General features: G+C 41.4%; 1 long non-coding RNA gene across 2 annotated transcripts; it reads right to left on the bottom strand.

Annotated features, from left to right (window-relative positions):
• Positions 1–585: 585 nt before the first annotated feature.
• On the bottom strand, positions 586–9,368 carry LOC107982681 (uncharacterized). 2 transcript variants are annotated; one of them, XR_010004094.1, is made up of 3 exons: positions 9,181–9,368; positions 7,112–7,272; positions 586–6,618 (listed from the first exon to the last, which is right to left on the bottom strand). It is a non-coding gene; the product is annotated as an uncharacterized LOC107982681 (long non-coding RNA). The 2 variants fall into 2 exon arrangements; XR_001730136.2 differs by having other exon boundaries at positions 7,161–7,272.
• Between the last annotated feature and the right edge of the window lie 17,387 nt (positions 9,369–26,755).

Genomic DNA, 26,755 nt, shown 5'->3' with positions numbered 1-26,755 from the left:
AATATAATGTAACTCCTCTGTGTATTTATGGTTTTTCCAGGCTGATGTTGTCAAGAAAAGGGGACAGGAATCAACTTGAGATGAACTGGTCTTCATGTTCTGGAATAGTGTTTCTCCTTTACCTTCTGAAGAGCCAACACTGCAAAAGGAGATACACCAGAATTTTTTTTTTTTAGACCGTCCTTACAAAAAGGCTGCAGGGATGCATCTTTGCAGACGTCCTTCCTTAACTGTGCTGGGTTGCCATGGAAATCTCCGACATTGGAAATCTGGTGACTGTCAACCTTTCAAAGCATACACCCTGGGCAGGGACTAGTTTGTTGTGTCAGAGCTGCTTCTATTGATTTCAGAAAGGATGAAAGACATCTATATTGCAATGCACGTTATATTATCAGCCACCTAGACCTTTCTTTCATATTGTGGGTGAAAGAAGTTTCTGAAGTGTGTCGCAGAAGCTCTAAGTCATCCATTCCCAGCATTGAGATCCTAAATGTCATTAGGCTATGTGCAGGATGATGACAGTTGTAGTTCAGCAATATCTGATTGGGAAATGCACTAATATTAAACACAGCACTGGTAAAATGCTTGGAACAATAGGTTGTAACAGGAATTTTATTGCCAACTAGAACATATAATAATAATAATAATAATAATAATAATAATAATAATAATAATAATAACAACAACAACAACAACAACAACAACAACAACAATAATATACCTTCTTTATATTCCACTCTCTCACATAGGGGAATCAGGATGGATTACAGAACATATATACAGCAAACATTCAATGTTGTTATACAATTAACAAGGACAGACAATAAATAAACAGAGGTAAAGGCTTTCCCTATCTTTTCCTCTTCCGGCACCTGGAGGCTGTGCTCGACTCCAGCCATGGAGGATGCTGTCACTCCATCTTCCATGCCGAGGAGCTTTGCCATTCATAGACGTCCTTCTGATCGAATTGCGGGAATGTCCTTATGGGCCCCTTTTATTACTTCCCCGGTACCCATTTATCTACTCTCATTTCTGTTTTCGATCTGCTAGGTGGGCAGGGAGCTGGGGCTGATGGTGGGTGCTCACCCTGACCTGAGCTTGAATTTCCAACCTTTTGATCAGCAGGATTTTCTGCAGCTTAGTGGTTTACCCTGCGGTGCTAAGCCTGACACCAATGAAATTTACTTATGTGTTGATTCACTGGTCAACGTCTGATTTAGGAAGTTTACTGAGCTGGGCCAAAACTTACAAAAAATGAACTTCAACAAGAAGTAATGTAAGGAACTATACTTAGGCAGGAAAGAAAAGCACAGATATAGGATGGGTGACACCTGGCTTGACAACAATACCAGTGAAAAGAATCCAGGAATCTTAGCACCTCTTCACACAGGGAAAAATAGCCCCGTTTTGCCGCTTTTATTTGCAGCTTGGTCAGGGCCTGCCGAGTGCCATCAGATGATGAATGGCAGACCCTGCCCACATTCCTCCCAAAGTGGAAGGGAAGTGCCGGAAGGCATTTCCTCCACTACCGTGGGGAGGAAAGTGTGTTTTGAGTAGCTCCAACAGAGCTACTCACACTTCACTCCCCTTTTCCCCTATGATCAGGGAAAGGGTAGTGGGGCAACACACGTTGCCACCCTTTATCCCATCAGATGGGGACGAAAACAGGGTGCCAACAGTATGATGGGAGAAGGATGGAGGCTGTGCGGGGCTCCACGAAATGGCACAGTCCAAAAGGGCCATGTGAAGAGATACCTAGTAGACAACAAGCTGAATAAGAGTCAACAATGAGATGCAGCAGCTAAAAAGCCAATCTGATTCTATGATGCATCAATAGGAATATAGTATTTCAGTGGGTAAAGTTATGGTATGACTCTATTCTGCTTTGGTCTGACTTCACCTGGAATATTGCAGTGTCCAGTTCTAGGCATTGCAATTCAAGAAGTGTATGGACAATCTTGAACATGTCCCAATGAGAGTTTTTTTTAATCTAATGTCAGGAAACTATGTTATATGACAAGTGGCTTAGGGATTTTGGTATGTTTATGCTGGAGAAATGATATTTTATTTATTTATTTATTTATTTACAGTATTTATATTCCGCCCTTCTCACCCTGAAGGGGACTCAGGGCGGATCACATTATACACATATAGGGCAAACATTCAATGCCCATAAACACATCAAACAGAGACCGAGACAGAGGCAATTTAACCTTCTCCTGAGGGGATGTTCAATTCTGGCCACAGGGGGGAGCAGCTGCTTCATCATCCACTCTGATGGCACTTCCTCATTCCAAGTCGTAAATTAGTTAAACTTGCCTCCCCACTTTTATAAGTGGTACCTTATTTCCTACTTGATAGATGCAACTATCTTTTGGGTTGCTAGGTCAACAACGAGCAGGGGCTATTTTTTATTTTTAATTGACGGGTGCTCACCCCACCACGGGCTGGCCTCGAACTCATGACCTCATGGTCAGAGTGATTTATTGCAGTTGCTCAACAGCCTGCGCCACAGCCCGGCCCCATGTTTAAATATTTAAGGTGAAATGATATCCATGTTTAAATATTTGAAATGATGTCATGTTGAAGACGAAGCCAGTTTGTTTTCTGCTGCTCCAGGGATTAGTACATGGAGCAATGAATTCAAACCGAATAATAAGAAATTCCATCTAAACATTAGGAAGAGCCTATTGACAGTAAGAACTGCTTGACAGTGGAATTCACTTTCTTGGAGTTGGTGGAATGTCCTTCTTTGGATGCTGGATAACCATCTGCCTGGAGTGTTTTGATTGTGTATTCCTGCACGGCAGTGGGTTGGACTGGATGGTCCTTGTGGTCTCTTCCAGCTCTATGATTCTGTGAAAGTTTTCACCTGAAAACGGGTTAAACCAGATAATTTAGATGTAGATAATATGCATGTATGGAGGGCAAAGCTAGCCAGTAGGCTTGAGCGATCCATGAAAAAATTGATTCTAAACTCGTTTCAAAAGCTGGGGGCGCCAGCGTTTCGTTTCTGATGTCATTTCCGAATTTTGCCCCCCAAAAAATTTGAAATTAACGAAAATTCGTTATTTTCGAAATTAATTCGTTAATGGCGGACGCGCATGCGCAGTGGCCAAAAAAAACAGCACGAGGGGAGATTTTACAGGATTCTCCCACCCTCATTTTTTGAGTGATCTTCTTCAAACTTGGTACAGTGGTAGAACACATTTAACACTGATAGCTCACCAAAATTTGGAACGTTTCCCTTATCCTCTGATTTTTGGCGAATTTTCATAGCTTTTATAATAAACCATTTTTTAATAATTGCAGAAATCTGTTCCTGGTTTGAAAGTCTTATTTCCTGTTAAATTGGGTTGTCTTTACTGTGAAAGTCATTGTTCTACTTCAGAAACTTTGTTTTTGTGGCTGAAACTTTGTTAAATTGGTGTGTGTGTGATATATACTGTGTGTGTGTATATATATATATATATATATATATATATATATATATATATATAGTCCCTGCATGTGTGTGTGTGTGTATATATAGGTAAAGGTAAAGGTATCCCTTGACGTTAAGTTCAGTCATGTCTGACTCTGGGGGTTGGTGCTCATCTCCATTTCTAAGCCCAAGAGCCAGTGTTGTCCATAGACACCTCCAAGGTCATGTGGCCGGCATGACTACATGGAGTGCCATTACATTCCCGCCAGAGCGGTACCTATTGATCTACTCACATTGGCATGTTTTCAAGCTGCTAGGTTGGCAGAAGCTGGAGCTAACAGCGGGCACTCACTCTGCTCCCGGGATTTGAACCTGGGACCTTTCGGTCTGCAAGTTCAGCAGCTCAGTGCTTTAACACACTTCGCCATCGGGGCTCATGTATATATAATATACATACACATACACACAATGTGGAGAATATGTGGAAAGGTAGAGATAGATAAGTTGGGAGCCACAGCGAAGGCACCTTCCTGGGAGCAAGGTCTAATAATAATAATAATAATAATAATAATAATAATAATAATAATAAATCCCTTACAATATCCAAGATGGCTCACTGCTACAGAATCTTTGGTTTGGTATGGTACCATTATTGGCAGAGAAAGCTAAGCTGTAGGAGTTGAAATCCAATCATTTATCCTCCCTATAGAATCAATTTTATATGCATTTTAGCTACAGAAAAGCTAAAATCAGGACAGTAAAAGAACAACACCCAGAAAATGGGAATTCCAGACAGGAAACAATCAGGGCCAGCTAATACCTCCCAACAAAGGATTCCCCCAGGTAGGAAGCAGCCAGGCTTTGAAGCTGCAAGGCTATTCAATGCTAATCAAGGTGACCAATTGCAACATTCACACTTGCCTCCCACAGACAAGAGTTCTTTCTCCCACCCTGGACCTTCCACAGATATAAACCCCACTTGCCTAGCTTCGCACAGACGTCAAAACCTCTGAGTATGTCTGCCACAGATGTGGGTGAAACGTCAGGAGAGAATGCTTCTGGCACATGGCCACATACATACCACAACAGTGTGATCCCGGCCATGAAAGCTTTCGACAACACAACCACAGTATCCATTCAAGTTCATGTAGCGTCGTATGGAGACCTGTATTGGGGGGAGGGAGGGTGCGAATCTGGGCCCCTGGGAGTCGTAGTCCTCCCTCCCTCCCTCCCCGGGAGCAGCCGAGGACGGGCCTGGCCCACACCCCCTCGCATCCCGGGCCTCTTCCTCCTCACCGCCGGGCCCCGCGCCAGCCTCCATCTCTGCGTGTCTCTGTCTCTCTCGGTCTCTCCATTCCCGGCTCCATCCGCCGCCTTCCCGCCTCACAGAGAGACACCAGGCCTGAGCTGAAGCGAGGCGGCGGCGGCGGCCATTTCCCCCCTCCGTCTTCCTCCTCCTCCTCGGCCTCCTTCCCCCTCGCCCCCTCCCATTGGCTGAGCCCGTGACGCCCCTTTTGCTGAGGGGCAAAAGGAAAGGGCCTGAGGCTGTTAGGAATGGTGGGAGTTTGGGTGATTTGCAAAAGCTTTTTTTCCTAACGAAAAAAACGACGACATAACAAAAAACGGCCTCTCGCGGTTCGAAACCGCGATATCCAGACGTGTGGACAATCAAGGCCGTATATTGCTTCAAAACAAACGAAAGTAACGAATTAATAACGGGTAACGGGGAAATCGAATTATTTGAGCAAGCCTACTAGCCAGACCTTTGGCACCGTTTTACATTGAGTTGAAGGGTACTGTCTCTGAGCTGTGCATTTCTAATTTCAAAGTCAAGGCTCTCTCAGTGAAAGAACCATTTGTCCCTTTTCGGCAATCACTTCCCTCCATCTGCAAAGCTTTTCCATATGTTGGCTGGCCTCCTTGAAGCCAAGCCTTTGAACTGTTCTGCTCATGGGCTCTTGCTAGCTATGATTTCATCACAGAATATATAAACTTTGTTCATCCTCCAGATTCCAGACCCGGGGAACACAGGGCTCATTCACAACCTGCCTCTCCTAATAAAAGCCAGCTTTGCTAACAAGATATGGCAGGGGCTCCCCTTTCTTGCCACCCTCAGATATATATATTTCTTTCACAATAGGTGGTTGTACTTATCCCTGTCTCCTTGCAAAAATGGTTGAGACAAAAAAAGAGAGAGAATTTAATTGCAAATATAGGAAACTTGCAGCAAGGTGAGGTAGACAGGGAAGGAAAACATGACCTACAGGCCAAATAAACCCAAACACTGATTAGCAAAATAGGTTAGCTCCTTACTTGCAGAGTGACCTACCCTACTTGGTCACTGCTGTGAAAAGAGTATTGCACTAAAGAGCCCTTTCACATTATATACTTATAGCGCTATAATTCCAGCTTAACCATCATAGTTGCATCCTGCATAATCCTGGGGTTTGCAGGCTGGTGAGATTCTAGAGCTCTATGGCAGGGACTTCTAAACACCCTTCTCTAAATTTCAAATACAAGGATTCATTATCAATTTCTCTGCATATGTTGACACTATACAACCAAGATGTACATTTAGTAAAACGTGGCTTTTGGAAATAGCATATTTGAAGTACAATTGACTCCCACATCTGCAGATTTCACTTTTGTGGATTTGATTATTCATGGATTTGATTCATATGTTCTCTCTATCAAACTGAATTATTTGGCAGTCTAGGTCTTCCAGTGCAACTCTGTGGTCAATCTCTGGCAAAAAATTAATTTATTGCAGGCTGGAATGGGTTCCGAGGAGGGCAGCCAAAATGGTAAATAGTCTGGAAACCATGTCCTATGAGAAGGAGCTTCGAGAGCTGGGAGAAGAGAATGTTAAGAGGTAACAAGATAGTCATGTTTAAATACCTGGAGGGATTTTATGCAGAAGATGGTTCACACTTGTTTTCTGCTGCTCTAGAGACTAGGACACGGAACAATGGATTAAGCAATAAAAGGGATTCCTCTAAATTTTAAAATAATAGGAAGAATTTGCTGACTGTAAAGCCATTAAACAGTGCGACAGACCGTATCAGGGTGGGAGTGGATTCTCCTTTCGAAGTCTTCAGAAGCTGGATGTTCATCATCTGGCAGTGCTTTAGCAATTTACAAACCAGCTTTCCATATCGATAGATTCTGCATCCATAGAGTCCACTATCCACATCCTGAAAATATATTTTTTAAAGATATCCAAAAAACAAATTTCAATTTTGCAATTTCATATAAAGGGTGCACTTTTACTATGTTTCATATAATGTAACTTGATCATCTACAGCACTGGTTCTCAACCTGTGAGTCCCCAGACGTTTTGGTTTTCAAATCCCAGAAATCCTAACAGCTGGTAAACTGGCTGGGATTTCTGGGAGTTGTAGGCCAAAACACCAGAGAACCACTGGTTGAGAACCACTGATCTACAGATTTTGGTATCCACAGGGTAGGGGGAAGTACTAGAGCCAAACCCCAGTTAATATCAAAAGCCCACTGTATTTTTATGTGGCAGTGATGTAACTTGCAGTCCTTCTCAGATATATGATTCCAATGTCTCTGGAAAGGCATTGTTGGGACTAAAGGGCACTTTAGCGCACATGCCTGCAGGCAGAGGAGAAGGGGGGGGGATGTCCAATTTTTGAGGGAGGGATCCAACCCCACAATCCCCACTTTCCAGAAAAACTTCATCAGCTCTTGTGGTTCTAAGGCCACTCCATACCAGTCCGGTTTCTACCGCTGTTCAAAGTTTCCGCTCCAGTTAATAGCTGTGATCCTTCCATAGGTCCCTTGGCACTAATCAACAGCCTCATTACATCCACATTTAAAGGCATCTGTAAGAGTCCAAAGAAAAAGGTGTTAGGTGCTAGGCCATAAATAATGCATACTCCCCCCCCCCCCCCACACACACCTGATAACTAAATGTGAAAACTCCCCAGAAATGTACCTGCAGGCTGGTTGAGGTTTCTGATTAATATGGCACAAGGCATCTTCAAGGTATCAAAGAGCCAAAACATTCATTTGGGGAAAGGAAATATATTTCACTGAAAGTGGTCTCTTTTGACAGTTTTGTGAGGACATTTTTTTCAAAGGTGACTCCATGGGGCTAAAAAATACCATTAGTGGAAGGATGTGTTCGTGTGAGTTGATAGCCTTTTGAAGACTTCAGTAGTGCCTTGCCGTATTACTGCAATTTGAAAAACCAACACAGTATTGAAGTCACTCTTTGCAATTTGCTGCATTTCTGCTTGTGATAAAGAGCCTTCAAATGGATTGATGGACAAGCCTGTCTAGATTACAGGAGGAGGCTGAGATCATTTTATAAGTTTATCTCCAACAGTGTTCTTCAGCTAGCGGCATAACTACAGCTATAAGAGCAAATTCCCCTTCTTTCATATTACTCCCCCTCCTCACCATTTGCCTCCTCAACTCTGCTCTATAGGGTTGGAGAACCCTTCAGAACAAATTGGGGAGATTTGTAGGCAGACGTGACATGTAGGCAGACGTGGACTTTCCACTTGTTTGTCTGTTTTGAAAATGGATTTGTTTGGCAGAACAAATGTGCATCACAACTCTTGTTATTGTTGTGTGCCTTCTATTTATTTCCAGTATGTGACAACCCCACAACAGAGTTTTCTGGGGCTGAGATAATGTGACTTGTTCAAGGCCCCCCAGTGGGTTTCCATGGCTGAGCAGGGAATCAAACCCTGGTCTCCTGAGTTGAAATCAACTTCCCAACCACTTCACCATGAACTCTGCATCAGCCAAATCTGGATCCTATTATATTGCATCCTACTCCCATAACTGTATAAATGTGGTTTATATACTGAGGCCTGGATATCACTCTGTACTACATCTGAAGATGTACTATATTCAGATGTACTACATCTGAAGTCGTGAAAGCTCATGCCAAAATAAAAATTGGCTAGTCTTAATGGTGATGCTACATTCATTCTCTTTTCACCATCCCTTGTTCACATTTATATATCAAACAAAGTTAATATGGTGCTTTTCCGAATAGGCAAAGGTGCCAGGAGGTTGCAGTTCTAGGTTTTCCACCTTTAAACATCCAAATGATATTTCTGTTTCTGCATACTCCTTTCAGGCTATTCACATCACCAGCTGCAATAATTTATTCCCATTCTCAAGAGGGTTTTTTTTTATTATGAGATATATTGGCCAGGAAGATTTTCAATAGTTTGGAAGGAAAGCTTCATGAGTTCAATTACTTTCTACTCCTCATGCTTCCTTTAATACCACCAAAATCCTGGCCATATATGCCACTGTCATCTCTATGCAAGAATCTTTTTATTTCTGCTTGTCAAAAACAAGTATTAATTGTACAGGGAAAAAACGTGGCAAAACAATTGGCTACTCTGATGTGTGAATTTTAGTTTTCCCAGTTCCCTAAGTAGGACAGTGTTCTTTGGTCTTTAATAATAGCTCCTAAAATGGATATCTTGCATTTTCCATCACAGTACGGCAATGGTGAAAATATAGAGTCGCTGAAATTTAACTATGGAATCATTATAATTTTAGGATTCATGGGATTCATTGAGGACAGCACTCTCAATTGTTATCAATGGAGTTTGGGGATTTTTTTATCGTGTCAGAAGCGACTTGAAAACATACTCGTATAAGTCGCTTCTGGTGTGAGAGAACTGGTCATCTACAGAGACATTGCCCAGCTGGGAAGCCTCTCTCATGTCCATGCAAGCTAGAGCTGCCAGACGAGAGCTCACCTCATCTGGCAGATTCGGGTCGGCAACCTTCAGGTCAGCAGAACAATTGATACAAAGGTTTAACCAATTGCGCCATCACGGCTCATATGAGTTTGGGGATGGGGTTGGACTACAACATTCACTTATCCAGTCAGCATGGCCACTGGGTGGATATCTTGAGCTTCCAGAATCAATCAGAATAACGCCAGTCATGCTGGGGAACAAAGGAGAAAGCTATTAGTTTCAAGTTCTGATTTTGAGCTTCCTAGAGGTTTCTAAATGGCCATGACAGCTGGATAAGATATGTCTTTGGTTTGACCCAACAGAGTTTCTAGTAGTCTTATGACCCTTTGTCCTGTGTTGTGCCGGATGGGCTAACCAGACACAGCCATCTGGTTCTTTGCACGTTAATCTAAGTTCCACAATATCTTGAGCCTCCTGTATTTCATTTGCAGTGAATACCATTCCAGTTGTTCACTCAGCTTGGCTTTTTTCCATGAGTTTAGTTTAGTTGCTCTTTCCATACATAATCACAAAGAATGATCATTGCAGACATATAAAAATAGCTTCCTGTGAGGAAGTTGCTTTCAGCTGGATGTAACTGAGCCAAAATGTATGATGTATGTAAACCAGCAGGTGTCCAAGAGGATAGGGAGGTAAAACCTAAACCCTCAAACCATGTGAAATCAGCCAGGCAGTTATTTGACCACTAGCTAATTGGGTTTCTATGGGCGTCCTCTTGGTAAAATAGTTTAACTGCAATTAGGTGCTGATGAGTTTGTCTTGTTTGTGAGGCTTGCATGTGCCCAAGGAGGTAGCTGCTCATTCCTTGTCTAACATGAGCCACCTTGACCATCATCAATGCTTTTATCATTCCTCACATGTGAGTATCAGAACATGGGTACATCAGTTCACCTGTGGCCAAGAAAAACAGGGCAATGACAATGCTGAGCAACAGTGCAGCTATACTCTTGACTAGTTAACAACCGACAAGGAGTTTTCCCTTCCATGTTGTGTTGATCCATACATTCTTTATGCATTTTGTGCTTATCCTCTTCGATGACTCACATGTTCTGAATCCTCTTCAACTGGATTTCTGGGCTAGATTTGGCATTGAAACAGCACGGGGTGCCCTGTTGGATGATCTAAGTTGTGAAAAGGACAAAGGCTATGAGACCCAATTAATTGGGCTGCTATGTGTTTTCCAGGCTGTATGGCCATGTTCCAGAAGTATTACTTCACAACCTCTGATGTCTGCCATAGATGCAGGTGAAACATCAGGAAAGAATGCTTCTGGAACATGGCCATACAGCCCAGAAAACTCACTGCAGTCCAGTGATTCTGGCCATGAAAGCCTTCAACAACACACTCAATTAATTATTTCTGAGTCTCACAGCACCTTTTGATGTCATTGGACTTGGTATCTTTTTGGACAGGTTGTCTAAGGTCCACACTCAGAATTTGGACATAATTACTGTTTGGATTGCATCTCCCAGAATCCACCCGTCAAAATAGCTAGTGGAAGTTGTTAATTTTGTTGGTGTTGTTGTTGAATGTTCCCCATGCTTGGACCAGATTACATGCTAGTGTTGTTTGTACTTCTTAAAAATTGTACTTAAATTGAGTCCTTTGATTTTAATAATAATAATAATAATAATAATAATAATAATAATAATAATAATAATAATTTTATTCTTGTACCCCGCCTCTATCTCCCCGCAGGGACTCAGGGTGGCTTACAAATGCAAAACAAGTATACATACAAAAACATCAAATACCAAAAACACAAAAATGAAAAATTAAAACATACGATTAAAATCAAACCATTAATAAGACAAAGTTAAAACACAGCAATAAAACATAAGGATGGGCTGATCAAAGTGCACTAAGTGAGACTTGTAAACATGGAGGAATTAAAAAGTGCTATAAGAACATGGGGGAGAACCCAAAAGTGAGTTGAACCCTGAGGCTAGTTTTGAAGGAAAACTAAGGAATTTTTTGCTTATGAGTGGGAGCCCACATTTTCCTGATGGAAAATTATTCTTGGCATGGATTCTTGCCCCTGAAGGTGCTTCTTTTTCAAGCAGCACCCCTTTTTTCAAAGAGAAGTTGAGGGAAGGCAGTTTTGAGGTGAGAAACCAGTATGTGGCCCAAATATTTATTATTATTTATTTATGACATTTATATCCCACCCTTCTCATCCTGAAGGGAATTCAGAGCGGCTTACATGAATGGCATTACTCCATGCCCAAACAACAACAATTAAAAGTAATTAAACAACAATTTAAAACAACATTAAAGCAACATATGTAAGCATTAGATGACTATTGTGCATAGACCCAAAACCAGATAATCAGATAATCATATTAATCAATCCAACGTTAATTCCAACTATATTGCACAGATAATTGTGCTGGGCCAAATGCTTTCTCCCAAAGCCAAGTTTTCACTTGTTTGCGAAATGTCAGGAGAGAAGGGGCCAATCTAATCCCACTAGGGAAGGAGTTCCACAGTCGAGGAGCCACCACTGAGAAGGCCCTGTCTCTTGTCCCCACCAGTTGTGCCTGAGAAGCAGGTGGGATTGAGAACAGGCCTCCCAGAAGATCTTGACCTCCGTGATGGTTCATAGAGGGAGATGCGTTTGAACAGGTAAGTTGGGCCGAGGCCATTCAGGGCTTTATAGGCCAAAGCCAGGACTTTGAATTGTGCTCAGTAGCAAACCAGCAGCCAGTGGAACCGATGCAACAGGAGGGTTGTGCGCTCCCTGAATGCTGCTCCCATTAGCAATCTGGCTGCTACACGTTGGACTAATTGAAGCTTCCGAATAGTCTTCAAAGGCAGTCCCATGTAGAGTGCATTGCAGTAGTCTATACGAGATGTAATTAGTGCATGGACCACCCTGGCCAAGTCTGGTTTCCCAAGGTATGGGAGTAACGGGTGCACAAGTTTTAATTGTGCAAAAAGAAAAACCCTGGCCACTGCTGAGATCTGAGGTTCCAGGTCAGTGATGAATCCAGGAGAACTCTTCAGGGGGAGTGTAACCCCATCCAGTACAGACTATAACACTATACCCTGTTCAGCCTTGTGACTCACCAGGAGTCTTGTCTGGATTCAACTACAATTTTTTCACCCTCATCCAGACCATCACAGCAGCCAGGCACTGGTTCAGGACCTGAAGAGCCTCCTTAGCAGCAAATACAAGTTGGCATTGTAGTTTAGATCAGGTTCCACATAGTTTGCTTTCCTTTGGAATATAAACAGCCAACATAGGTATACATTTTAACAAATAATGTGGAGTTTGCTCCTATGATGGGGATTGGGAGTACTTAATGTGATAGTTTCATTTTAACCCAGATGGTCCATTCTATAGTCTGCTACTGGGGACTGATACTTTACCCAACAATACTTGAGTGACAGGCACCGCTGCATCATGTCCAGGTCCAGGAGCAGATGAAAGTCCCTCACTACATCCCAACTGCCACTGCCCTGACCATAGAGAGAGAGAAGAAAAATCAGGTAGAGCTCCATTATGCCTACAACTAGAGGCAGATGAAAGGCTTTCCCTCCATCTTAACTGCCATTGCCCTGGGTGTAGAAGAAATGAAGAAGAAGAAGACGTTTCTGACCAGGTCCAGAAGCAGATGCAAGGCCTTTCCCTCCAACTCAGTTGCCACTGCCCTGTTCATGGAGGGAGAGGGGAAGAGGCAGTTTCTGCTGGACTTTGAGACTGCCATCTCCTTTTGTGTCATGTCTTAATTAATAAGCCTTAATAAGAGTTTTTTTTTGTTGGTCTTTTACTTGTAAAGCACCACGTACAGAGCACTATATAAATAAGTAATGATGAAGTAGTAGCATTCTATCTGTTTGCTCCTGTCACGCTGTTCAGCATGAAATCACGAACTTGAACTGAAAATGTAATGTCATGTACGCCTGGTATAAAATATTCCCTTGGGAAGCACATTTACTCTTCCGCAGTTTTAATGATCTGCAGAGTGACATTTCTTAGGTTATGACATTTAAAAAACAGGCAGGAACTGATCTGTGTATCGGCTGACCCCATCTTTGTAATTTTCAAGCTTTCATTGTAGCTCCTTCCTAGTATGTCTTTATCTGGCAGCACATCACCCAAGGGCTTTTGAGCCACGTGAAAGTCAGGCTTTGCTTTCATGACCTCTCTGTTTTGATTGTGGTACATCAAATACAGACCATTTCCCAGTATTCTTGGGTAATTTCTTGATGTATTCTGAGATCAGAATAATGCAAGGGACATTTGGGAAAACTCATGACTCTGGACAAGCTTCTAGTTTTCTACCTCAGCTTTCCATATATTAAAAATAACTATAATTAGGTTTGGTACATTTTGTGTGTGTGACAGACTAGTCCTAAATGTAGGGGATGATGATATGTCCAGTATCTTTAGGGATCTTGGAAAATCTATTTTTGAACTATAACTCCAATAATCCCCATCCCAGAAGTATTCCAACAGGCCGCATGGCTATTCTGGGAGCTCTAGTAAAAATATAATTTAATAGCATTTCCAGGATCTGCTTTAAATTGTTATAAAGGTTTCATTTCTCTGGGCTCTTTGTGCCCTGCCTTAGAACGATCTAATGAAGCAAAAGCTTCCTTCCCCCAGAATATTGAATTTTGCAGCTCCCTATAAGGAACTTCAGCTTTCAGAAGTCTGAAAAAGCTGCCTCCCTTGTAAAACTGGGGCAGGGCATAGAGAACCCAAGCAGATAAAGCCTCCATAATCTCCTAGGCCAGGAGTGGCACCAGGATGGCATCTGGCAAGTTAGGATGTTTATTATTTATTTATTTATTTACAGTATTTATATTCTGCCCTTCTCACCCCGAAGGGGACTCAGGGCGGATCACAATACACATATAAGGCAAACATTCAATGCCTTAACATAGAACAAAGACAAGACAAACGTGGGGCTCTGAGCTGGCCTCGAACTCATGACCTCTTGGACAGTGATTTGTTGCAGCTGGCTGCAGCTGGTTGCTCAACAGCCTGCGCGATAGCCCGGCCCCAGTGTGATCATGGAAGGAACTGGTGGGTTAACAGTGAGGTGGGGCTTCAGACATACCACTGTGGCTTTGAGTTGAAGCTGCTTGTATACTATCCACTTTGACTATATATTTGCACATATCTAGGTATATGAAGTACTGGAAGGTCTGGAGGTCATGCTCTGTGAAGACTGGCTTAGGGAGCAGGGTATATTTAACTTGAAGAAGAGAAGGTGAAGAAAGGGACTATGATGGCCATGTTAAGATATGTGAAATATATATATCATATAAAGGATGGAGCAAGCTTGTTTTCTGCTGCTCTAGAGACTAAGACATTGAGTAATGGATTCAAATGACAGGGAAAGGGATTCCACCTAAACATTAGGAAAAACCTCCTGATGGTAAGAGCTGTTTGATCCTGGTATATGCTGCCTCAGAGGGTGGTGGAGTCTCTTTCTCTTGTGGTTTCTAAACAGGCTGAATGGCGATCTGTTGGAAATATTTTGATTGTGAATTCCTGCTTGGTAAGGTTGGACTTGATGGCGCTTGGGGTCTCTATGATTTTATTATTTCTCACAGGACCAGCCCCAAAGTTGACTGGTCCTGTGATGATGCCTCTCTGAAGTTCACAGTGCTCAAGGAGGCAGTGAGTACAAAACAAGATGTGTTTTAGTACCGGAAGTCTGAAATTATGAACAATAATAGCTGAGCTTTGCTCATAAGCTGAACAAAGAGGATGCCTCAACAGAAAATGGTGAGTATTGGCATCAGTGATGTGGTTAACCCAGGCACAGTTCCCATGACTGAACTTTAAAGGAGTTATCCAAGGTGCTGAACTCATTGAGTGAGAAAGGGTTGGAACCATAGATAGCTTAGTGAAAGTTGAGAATAAAGCTTGGAGTGAATTGAATTCATTTCTTACTCTGACACAGAAGCTGTCAGCTTCCACTGCACTTGGTCCACAACTCTTCCCTGACAGAAACCTCTGCAAAAATAGAAGACACAGCCTCTTCACTCAATTGCTAAAACATTCAGCCGCCATGTGACCCAAGCCAGTAGTTTTCACCTCCTGGCAACTTCTTGATTGAGTCATTTCCTTCTCTTGTTGTTCTCGTGTCTGATGAAGCCATTTCAGTGAGCTGTAATTGAGTTATGTTTACTTTTCATTCCAATTTCAGCCTGTGTCTGGTTCGGGTTGTATTTGCTCTGAGAGATATCTGTAGTGCCTGGAGTCCTCTCAGCAAAGTTAAGTTTAATCCCGTGGAGGCAGTCTTCTTCTAAATTTTGTCAAGTTTACTAACTGGGAATTAAGGGAAGTGAATGCATCCTCCAGATTTTTTAAAATCTTAAACCAATAGCTGTGTGTGTATTTATGGTTGGGACTCAATATATGCATAAGTGATATACTAGATGAACAGATATTATTCATTGCACATAACAATACAGATTAGAAACATTGGGGGATGTTGTGCATTTCCTAGATCTTCTAACCAGCATAGTCATTGACCATGCTGGTTAGAGGAACATAAGAGCTGTCATACAAAATACCGTATATACTCGAGTATATACTCGAGTATAAGCCCCTTGGTTTATACTCGAGTGAGAGTCCTGACTGGTTTATATTTGGGTTGATTTATACTCGAGTATATAGCTAATTAGAGTTGGGCAGTCTTATCTTATTAAAGTCTTATTATTATTTTAAATTACAGCTTTATGTAAATATTCAAATACATTTAACCTACTGATGTCTCAATTAATGTAATTTTATTGGTATCTATTTTATTTTTGAAATTTACCAATAGCTGCTGCATTTCCTACCCTTATCTTATACTGGAGTCAATAAGTTTTACAAGTTTTTTTGTGGTAAAATTAGGTGCCTCAGCTTATATTCTTGTCGGTTTATACTCAAGTATATGCAGTAGTATTGTTTCCAAACTCCATAATAAGAAATCTGCAATTTAATGTATATTCCCATTTGGTGGCAATGTAAATATGTACAGAGGTTTGGGGAAAAGGTTATATTAGAGATAGAAAGTATTCAGATGAAAAAGAAATCTGCAATTTACCGCACTAAAACAGTACAATCAGCCACCCGCATTCACTGGAGTTGGAGTGCAGGATCCCTGTAAAAGTGGAAAAACCATAAATTAAAACACATTTTATTTTACTTGAGAGACTTGAGAGAATACTTCTCTAGGAATCTCTAGCTCCTACGGCACATAGTTTTGGTCAATTTCTAGTGGACCTATAGATTCATAGAGAGACCATACTAATCACATTCACAAATAATCAAATCTGCTAAAGTTAGACCTGAAAATGTGGAAGGCTCACCGTATAATTTTTTTTTATCATTAAGTAGTTTGCTGTACTTCTGTTCTTGACTATAATGGCTTTAAAACATAAGTCTTCATCTCTTCCCATTCCCAGATGGTGTCATGGATCTCTGGTTTATTATGAAAGTGTTTGTATATGTGTTGATTTGTGCAACATTGATGCCTCAACAGCTAGGAGCAAGGGAAGGAGACGTGGGAGAAAGATGGGTGCATATACTTGGAGCAAGACAGGAGGTGGAGTACATACTTTTTATTATACAAAAGGCAATGACATGAACCTGCCAGACTCTTTTTTTTCTGTAAATGCATTAACACAAATTTTCTAATAAGATAAAAAGAGAATGAAAAAAAGAGAGGAAAAAACCAACAAAACAACAAAACAAACAACAAACCACCAATAGACAAACAAACTATAATGTACATATCACTTCTGGTTGTCTTTGAAGTGGTCTTGTCTCTTTTACAAATACTTTTTTTGGGGTCCTACCAGTCTCCTTGATGTCTGGCAGTGAATCTTCTACAATCTTCATCAAGAACATGGGACCTCCCCATGCTTCATATGTGCTATTGGGAAACTCATGCATGCTATTAAACCTAACAGAAACAAAGGCAACTGTTGCAGCCACTGGGCATGTTTTGCCACTTGCTCATATAGCTCTGGCTTGCTATATCACCTGGATAGCTGAGTTTTACTTAATTTCTGGATATATTTATATAAATTGCCCTGATGCCTGTTTTCTCAGTTACCTGGCTCTCTGATAATGTAAGACCACGGCTCTAGTTTCATGTTCAGGCCTTGAAATCTTAAAAAGCACAATGCGGTTGACTTGGCAACCAAAAGTGGAGAGGCACTTTTCTCTTTTCCATTTAGTTCAGAAGCACAGCTGGTGGTAAACAGAGAGAAGGGTTTTTGGGTGACTAGACCAGTCCTGAAAAATATCTTGTTTCATGAGGTTCGGGGTCCCCTCTCAGGTTATCTTATAGAAGACATTTCTATTCTGTCAGATTTTTAGTTGCTTGGCTGAATGAGGACTATTTGCCTGAATCACATTGTTGTCTTTATGAGAATGAGCCCATTGAATCAATTGTTGACGGTTAAGTAAATTCTATGGATTAATTTGGTCTACTCATGTTGAGACTACAGCCCCTGGTGGCACAGTGGGTTAAACCGCTGAGCTGCTGAACTTGCTGACTGAAAGGTTGGCAGTTCAAATCCGAGGTTAGCCCCAACTTCTGCCAACCTAGCAGTTCGAAAATATGCAAATGTGAGTATATCAATAGGTACTGCTCTGGTGGGAAGGTAATGGCACTCCATGCAGTCTTGCTGGCCACATGACCTTGGATGTGTCTATGGGCAATGCCAGCTCTTCGGCTTAGAAATTGAGATGAGCACCAACTCCCAGAATGGGACACAACTGGATTGAATGTCAAAGGAAAACCTTTACTGCCTATAATGGCTGCATATATAACATTTTTGTGAGGTAGGTGGAGGATTTCAGTAAATCCATCTCTTCATGGATGAACACTCGACATCATGGAAGTTGGTATAAATACTGTAAAAGCAGCAGATCCTATATGATATTGGAAACTAAACAGGGTCATCCCATGAATCCCAAATACTTTAGACCATTATTTCAGAAGATGGAACCAGCCAAATCACTTTGAGTATTTCTGTTTTTAAGAAGCCCTATGAAAATCATGGGATCACCAAAGGTCATCAGGTAACATGAAAACACGCACACACAAGTGAATAGATGCCTGTTGTTGGCAGAGTTTGGACAAACTACATGAAAATATATAAGGAACGAGAGTGTGCTAACAATACTTGTTCTGTTATTAGCTATAACACTTTCTACACACCGAAAGTGATTTATTTGAAGTTGAGAATCTCTTTTTTCTTCTAAGGCTCTCCACATAACAGAGTGTTAGAAAATAAAGGTTTCACAGAATCATAGAGTTGGAAGAAACCTCGTGTGCTATCCAGTCCAACCCTTTTCTGTCAGGAAGCAGTAAAATCACATTCAAAGCATTCCCAACAGATGGCCATCCAGCCTTTGCTTAAAAGCCTCCAAAGAAGGAGCCTCCACCACACTCTGGGGCAGAGAGTTCCACTGCTGAACAGCTCTCACAGTGAGGAAGCTCTTCCTAATGTTCAGGTAAATCTCCTTTCCTGTAGTTTGAAGCCATTGTTCCACGTCCTAGTCTCCAGGGCAGCAGAAAACAAGCTTGCTCTATGTCACACTCTTTCAGCCTTAGAGGAAGGCAATGGCAAAATGCTTCTGAACATGTCATGCTAAGAAAACCCTGTGATTGGTTTGCCTTAGAATCATCATAGTCTGGAAATTACTTGAAGGGACACACCAACAACAAATGTCATGGGAAGAGAGGGTTAATCATCTTCTGGCATGTTGCAGTCCTGATTCTCCCGTTCTTTCCAACCCACTGCTACCTTAAAAGTAAGAAACTAGAAATGCAGTTCCAACCCACACATTTCAATTTCATGTGTGCCTGCCTCTAACCTACCAGGTATGTTCAGATGATTTCAGTATGATCAGATGAAAAATTGCTCTTGCTCAATTTAAATTTGTTCTACTACCTCATCACAAAGGGTTTGTTCTGGTGGCATACACTGCTTTAGCCCTAGATTGTCTATGGAGCCCGCTGGCTCCCATCAGTTGCCGCAGAGGAATTTCCAGCAGGGCTCCATAAAGGGCAGAGCCAGTTCAGGCTACCACTGTGGCAACATGGAAGGCTCCCTGTGTTGCCATTGAGGTCCATGGGAAGCCTTGGGGGGGAAGCTGCACTGTTGAAACTTCCCCCCATGGGATCAACATAATTAGAAGCTGAGTGATGCAGGGCATGGGGCAGTGGGATCCTCATGCTCCCTGATGAGGATTGCCATATTCTCCACATGTGGTGATTCTGGCGGCCATGTGTCAAGGTCCATAGACCTTGTCACACAGATGTGTTTTTCCCCAAACTCTTCACTTTTCTAATATTGTCACCCAGCCAGTTTTAAATCAGACTGGTGCATGCTAATCCATTTCCCAACTACAGTAAACAAACTCTTTGATAGGCACACTTTCATGGCAATGTAGCAGAGAACATGAAAGTACATGAAGTACATATGTGAAAGATTTCACCATCATAGTACCTTTTTTCTGGGTTGGGTGATCGCTCCCATCATGTTCAGCTGGAATGATGAAGATTGTAGTTCTCTTCATCTGGGGAGCATGATGTTGGACAGGGCTGGCTGACTGTATCCATCTCTTTATTTGTCTTCTATTATTTCTTTAAAAACATGGCATGCCATTTTAGGTGGGAGTAGATAAGAATCCAATTTCAATTCATTTTAATAAGAATGTACAAACATTGAGAAATGACTTCATATTCAAATCATTCAAATATAAAAAACTATACCTGAGAGAAACCGAAGCAGTCATGTTTTTGTTTATGAAGGCATAGTGTTTTTGGTGCTGCACTCTTAAAGCTCTGGATTTGAATCCCATCTAGTCAACCACCTTACTGTATTAATCAAAAACCTGGGAAAAGTCAGTCTATAACCATGTGTGGACACAGGTTCACAAAAGTGTCTTTTCCACTATGTTCTCTTTCTCATCTCTCCAGCTAAAGCATGCCCATTCTCCTCTTCTTCCTAGCCAAGTTAAGAAATTTGGGATTTGACGTTGGGGACAGAAGATTGCAAGGAGTCAGTCTCTTGAAGAAGATGCATAGGAGCCAATCTCTCACTTGCATGTGCCATGTACTTTTGTCGCTTGCTTGGTTTAGGCTCTAAACTTTGGGGAAATCTTAAGTATAAGGAAAGACAAAAACACAAGGATACTAAAAGGGATTGAAAGGTGGGTGTAGGCAAGTCTGTGCAGATGAGTCCATGCTTTAAGTACAGAGGCAGCCCCTTCCTGGAAGCATTTTACCTCTTTGTCTAGTAAAATTTCTTAAGTCATTTCTGCATCATCAGAATCAACATTTTCTTAAGAGGGAAGTGACAGCTGTTTTATCTTCAGACACACACAAAAAAGACATCCACACATATCAACGGTAGCTGGTGGCTTCCTGTCAGAGGAGAGGTGTAAGAGACTGGACCTTTTAAAAAAGGAGGATACGTATAGCTCTTTTAATTTTGAAATAAACCCCAGAACAGAACAGAGAAGCCACCAGCCAGTGTTGCATACACATGCATACATTTTCCTCCAGGATCAGCCCAGATAAGTATAAACCAAACTATTCAGATAACCCAAAATGACTATATGGTTTACATTCCCCATTTCACTTTCTCTTGTTTAAAGTGGATAGGGAACAAATGAGAAACAGCAAAGCAAAGTAATCGAATGAGAGCATAGCAAAATTAACTTTTTAACATCCCCACTATCTGAGAGTTGCAGCATGAAAAGGTGACTTACCAGTACTTCAGCTCCGGTTAGAGTAATGTTTGGCAATGACAAACCTTTGTGTAAACGTCTGTATGGTGTGGTGCAGCAGCTAAGAAGCCAATTCATTTCTAGGTGCATCAGCAGGAATATAATGTCTAGATGTAGTGAAATGATCGTACCACTCTATTCTGCTTTGGTCAGATCTCACCTGGAATACTGTGTCTGGTTCTGGGCAACACAGTTCAGGGAGGACAGTGACAAGCTAGAACATATCCAGAAGTGAGTGACCAAAATGGGAAAGGTCTGGAAGCCATGCTCTATGAAGAGGGGCTTAGGAAACTGGGTATGTTTGGCCTGGAGAAGAGAAGGTTTAGAGGTGACCTGATCTTTGAAAATATGCCATATTGAATATGGATCCAGCTTATTTCCTGCTGCTCCAGAGACTTAACCTGGAGTAATGGATTCAAGCTACAGGAAAAGAGATTGCTGTCATTGAGTGTGGAAAAAAACCTTTACTGGAGGTTTTTAAAAAGAGGCTGGATGGCCATCTGTCAGGACTGATTGGATTGTATAATGCAACATAGCAGGAAGTTGGACTGGATGGTACTTGTGGTGTTTTCCAACTCTCTGGTTCTATGAAAAGGCATTCAGGGAGGATTCGCAACAAAATGTTGTGGTGCAGCATTCTTTTTCAGCGTGGCAAGCAGCCTTGCATGCCTGTTTCCAGAATACTTCATTTCATTCATTTCCCCTTGATTTCTTTTTTGTTTCTTTCTTCAACAACCAGAGAGCAGTCTGTGTACATTGAACCAGTTGGGAATTTCCCACACCATTTAGCTTTTAAAAATATAGATATTATGTACTTCTGCAAACCTTGGAGTTCCCCCAAGCCTGCTGATACCTCTTTCTTGTGCACAGATGGGCCTGTGTTGGCTTTGTGAAAACAAGGGGGAGGGAGGGAAGGAGGCAGCACCAAGTCAGGCGGAAAAAGAGGAGGACAAAAAGTACAATGCTCAATGAAAGACATTTAATAGTCATTTGTAAACAGTGGCTGTGTTTTGGAGCAAAATCCTCCTTTTCTGAGTTGAAACTTTGGATAAAATAAATATGAGATATGGAGTTTTTTTCCTGCTGCTTGGTGCTTGAAAGCTCATTCTGAGAGTCTGTTTTTCTTTGGATCACTAGACAGTGGTAAAGTTGTGGTGTTGGATTTCTCAAAAGTCCCAGTTCATGAAAAAACACTTTCGCTCTGAAAAGTGCCAGCTGCTCATGGGTTGCTCAGAGAATGAGTGTGCTGTGGGTATAAATGATATTCATGTCACAACCTGAATTCACAGGGAACTGTGACATTATGGCCTGTTCATGGCCTCTCTGAATGATGATAAAGTAGAAGCTCATAAATCCTAGGAAAGGGATACACTCGATGAGGAAGGCTGCTTCTAGGATCATGGAGGGACTTCAATGGCTGTCTAGTCTAGGCCCCTGGTATGAAGGACAGCACAACTGAAAGATCCCCACCCAACTTCCAAAAATGGAAAGTCCCTCATCCTTTGAAACACCCAATTCCACTATTAAACAGCTCTTGTAATCAAGAAGTTCTTCTTAATGTTTAGGTGAAAACTCTGTTCTTGAAATATGATTCCATTGAGCCATGGCAGTTAAAGTGGTGTCAAACTTCATTAATTCTACCATGTAGATGAACTTTAGTGGCTGGAGCAGTAGAAAACAAGCTCGCTTCATCTTCTGCATGCCATTTTTCATGGCCATCACATTCACTTCTCAGTATTCTCCTCTCCAAGGTGAACATGCCCAGCTCTTTAATCCGTTCCTCACAGGGCTTTGTTTCCTGTCCTTTTATCATCTTAGTCATCTGCCTCTGGACAAGTTCCAGATTTTGAATTGAGATGACCAGAACTGATCCAGATGTGGTTTTTCCTGCTGGTGGTTTTACCTCTGTCCTTGCATCCATCCCTTCATCTTGCTCATAGTTTTTCCTCTTCTCGCATCTGTTGAGCAAAGAACCAGTGAGGGCTTCGCTGAATCCATCAGCAAACATTGCTTCTGATTGCACTGCTATTGTCTCAGTAGAAAGAAACTGGGCTAAAATACTTGTCATATCTTTTTATTTTTTTTCAATGAGTGTGTGGGTTCATGTGCGCAAAACCTGCCTCTGGATTTGAATGAAAGTTTACAAAGAATTCAGATAAAATTTGTAAGGAGGAAGAATAATATAGTACGATCCCAAAATCCACTGAGGTTATGTCCCAGATTCCATGTGCATACATGAAACCAGATAATAGTGAACATTATATTATAATTGGGCTGGAAATATACCATATAATTGTGCTGAAGACTAAAGAGGCTCACAAACATTTCCAGGAGGAAATATTTTTTTGGACAATGGTTGAATCTACACTGCCATATAATTCAGATCAAAGCAGATAATCCAGATTATCTGCTTTGAACTGTATTATATGTCTACACTGTCATATCACACAGTTCAAAGCAGATAAAATCTGGATTTTATATGGTAATGTAGATGGGGCCTGTGTAAAGTGAAAGTATGGATATTAGAGATCGGCCCGAAATTTGTTTCACCTGTTTCATCTGTGTTTGTGTTTTGTGCTGTTCATTCATTTGGCACAGTACCACAGGCCCCTCCCCAAACAAAAGAAGCAGTGAAACGAAAGCAAAGTGGAAATGGTAATCATTTGGTTGCCTGATTTTTGTCCCACTTGGCGCTCGGCGCTCGCCTGCAAGCCCTGGCCAGGCGAGTGCTGAGTGCCAAGTGCCTAGTAAGTGGCGCTCCGCACTCTGGCCAGGACATGCAGGTGAGCGCCGAGTGCTAAATGCCTAGTAAAAGGTGCTCCACTCAGCACTCGGCACTCAGATGCAAGCCCTGGCAGTTACGGAGCCTTTGGGCCTGCAGGCCACACACACACACTTTTAAAGAGTCTATTTCCAAGTTACTGTGTGTTGAAAAGTACAAGGGGACCTTACTACCCTTTTAAAAAGATAATGAAGCCTGAAGAAAAGCCAAGGGTTTTAGAAACAGCATCAATGAGTCACAAGCTGCATTTTGCCTATCCAGATTCAGAGACTGGTATAATAATAATAATAATAATAATAATAATAATAATAATATATTTATATACTGCTCTATCGCCTCGAAGGGACTCAGGGCGGTTTCCAACATGAGTGCTAAACAACATAAAATAAATTAACACAGCAAAATAAACACATCATTAAAACATGACAAAGACAATTCAGTTAAAATAAGCGATCACAGTCAGAACCTTCGATCGAGGGGCAGGAATCATTAGTCAGAGCAAGATTGACACGATCCATTTGTAGGGATAGGTAACTTATACAACATATCTTAGGGCCAAGAGGTGGGCAGGTGGGCAGTGTATCAGAGTTTATCCCACTAACCTAACAAATGAATGCTGGAGAGAGCCTGAGGATGAGTGAAATGGTGAGACCCTCTAGCCCTAAAACTGAGGGAAAGGGGAGCGTGGGAAGTCCTCCTATGCTAGCCAATGGGACAAAATTTTTGTTCATTTGGATGAAAGAATGAAGCAGCTCATTCAGAAAGGCCCCATTTCTGGAAGCAGCACTCAAAAACAAAAATGGGACCATATGAATGAAACAAACAGAAACAGATAACGATCTACACAAAAGCACAAGACTAGTGCTTTGAATGCGATTTCCTGCTTCTTGGCAGGGGGTTGGACTGGATGGCCCATGAGGTCTCTTCCAACTCTACTATTCTATGATTCTAGTGGATATTGGGTGTATATATACTCTAGAATTAATGTAGTTTCACACCATTTTAACTGTTATGCTCAACGTGATGAAATCTTTGGATCTGCAGTTTGATGAGAGCACCACACTCTTATGGCAGAGAAGGCTAGAGACCATTGTAAAACTACAACATCCATAATCCCATAGTATTGAGTTTGACACCAGTTAAACCGGTGTCAAACTGAATTAATTCTACAGTGGAGATGCTTATAGTATCGTAGAGGTTCTGTGGGACTTTAGTAGCCATTGAGTCCACAGATGTCGAGGTCATGCTCTGTCTCGGAATCTAAGGATCTTGTCTGGTTTCTTTGTAGCAACTGCTTTCTTAACCATATCCTCTGTACTGATTCATGTCCAATCCAAGGTATAGAAAATCTTTTAGAATTTTGATTTCTTTGCTGTCAACTTTAAAGCTATTCAGCTTTTCTTGTGGTCATTATTTTTGTCTTCTTAACATCCAGATGTAATCCTGCTTTTGTACTTCTTCCTCCAACTTTAATCAATGTGTACTATATATTTAAAAAATGGAATAAGAGCCCACATTGTTATAACAGCCTCAGCAACAACAAACAAAGGCATAAACCTCTCTAGAAATTTGACTTTGACAACTGAACAGCCTTTCTCTGGAACCATGACTCAATCAACAGATTGCGATGCTATTACAACTATGTCATTTGCAGAGCCAATACCTGCTGCAAACCCTGTAGCTAATCTCAAAAGGGATGCTTTGATTTTCACAGTTTCGGTCAAGGGTTTTGTTTTGCTCTTTTTCAAAAATCACATCAGAGTTCCTGCAATTCAAGATGGAGTCAGCATTTGCACCTAAGGAAATTTTTCAGCAATCATAAGCATGAACCAAGTGCTATTTTTAGAAAATGTTTCATACCTGGTGCTAAAAATGCCTCTGAAATCAATTTTCACTGGATATGCTACAGAGGAGAATGCTGCTAACAGGAAATAGAAAGATGTTTTAAAATAAAGTATAGTCAGCTAGGAAAGCTTTACATTCAGAGAACACATGCCTGAAAAGCAAAACATAAAAAAGCTTCTACAAAAAGGTATTTGAACTAGGAATGAACAACAGAAATAGCAGGTATACCAGTCACAGGGAACCATGATGTTTTGGACTACAGTCCCCAGAAAATCCAGCCAACATAGCTGAGTAAGGGCTGTTATAGTCCAAAACATATGCAAGACCAAATGTTTCCCATTCCTGATGTATGCAAGACTTCCAAACCCTGATTTTGTCTTTTGGTTTCAGGCTTGTTTAAACCCAGACTTCATCTTATATGTCCTTAATCCAGTCTGGAGCCACATTAGATGTTAAGTTCTTTATAACTTTTTTGCCTCAGGATCGTAGATGAATATATGGGAATGACAGCTTTAATTCAAGTTGTAAATTATTTAGGTTCTCTGTGTATTCCTTGTTCACCCGAACTATTTTGAACTTGCGATTTGTAAAATGCATAAATACCCTGAGATGATAGCTTCTAGTTCTCTTCGCTCAATGGTCTATTTCTTTGTAGAGTAAGTCATTCAACTCCAGAAATTTCAATGTAAAGGTATGTACAGTGAGCCATATTCTCTGGGATTAAGGACACCGGACTTCTGTGAAAGTGAAAAACTGTGAATAAAGAAATTGCTATTGTTTTCACCTAAGAGAACATCTCTGTAGGAGTTTTTATGTCTTCCACTTACCATTCAGCACTTGATCAATAATTCTATTTCAGTTGGAACTAGAAAATGGATTTAGGTTACTAAGGGCCCTTTCAGACATGTCCTATATCCCAGGTTTTCTGTTTATCCCAGATTATCTGGCAGTATGGACCCATATAATCCAGTTTAAAGCAGAAAACCTGGGATCAGATCCTGGAATATAGGGCCTGTCTGGAAGGGTCCTGAGTGACCACAACAGAGGTGTGAACATAGCTCTCCCAATGTTGTTAACCTGCAAATTCTAGCATTCTTCACCATTAGATATATTGGCTAGGGCTGCTGGGAGTTGCAGAGAAGAAGCATTTGGTGGCTGCATGATTATCATCCCTGAGCTAGATG

This window comes from Anolis carolinensis, chromosome 3, assembly GCF_035594765.1.
Source record: "Anolis carolinensis isolate JA03-04 chromosome 3, rAnoCar3.1.pri, whole genome shotgun sequence".
Taxonomy (NCBI): Eukaryota; Metazoa; Chordata; class Lepidosauria; order Squamata; family Dactyloidae; genus Anolis; species Anolis carolinensis.
This window is presented reverse-complemented; position numbering and strand designations above follow the sequence as displayed.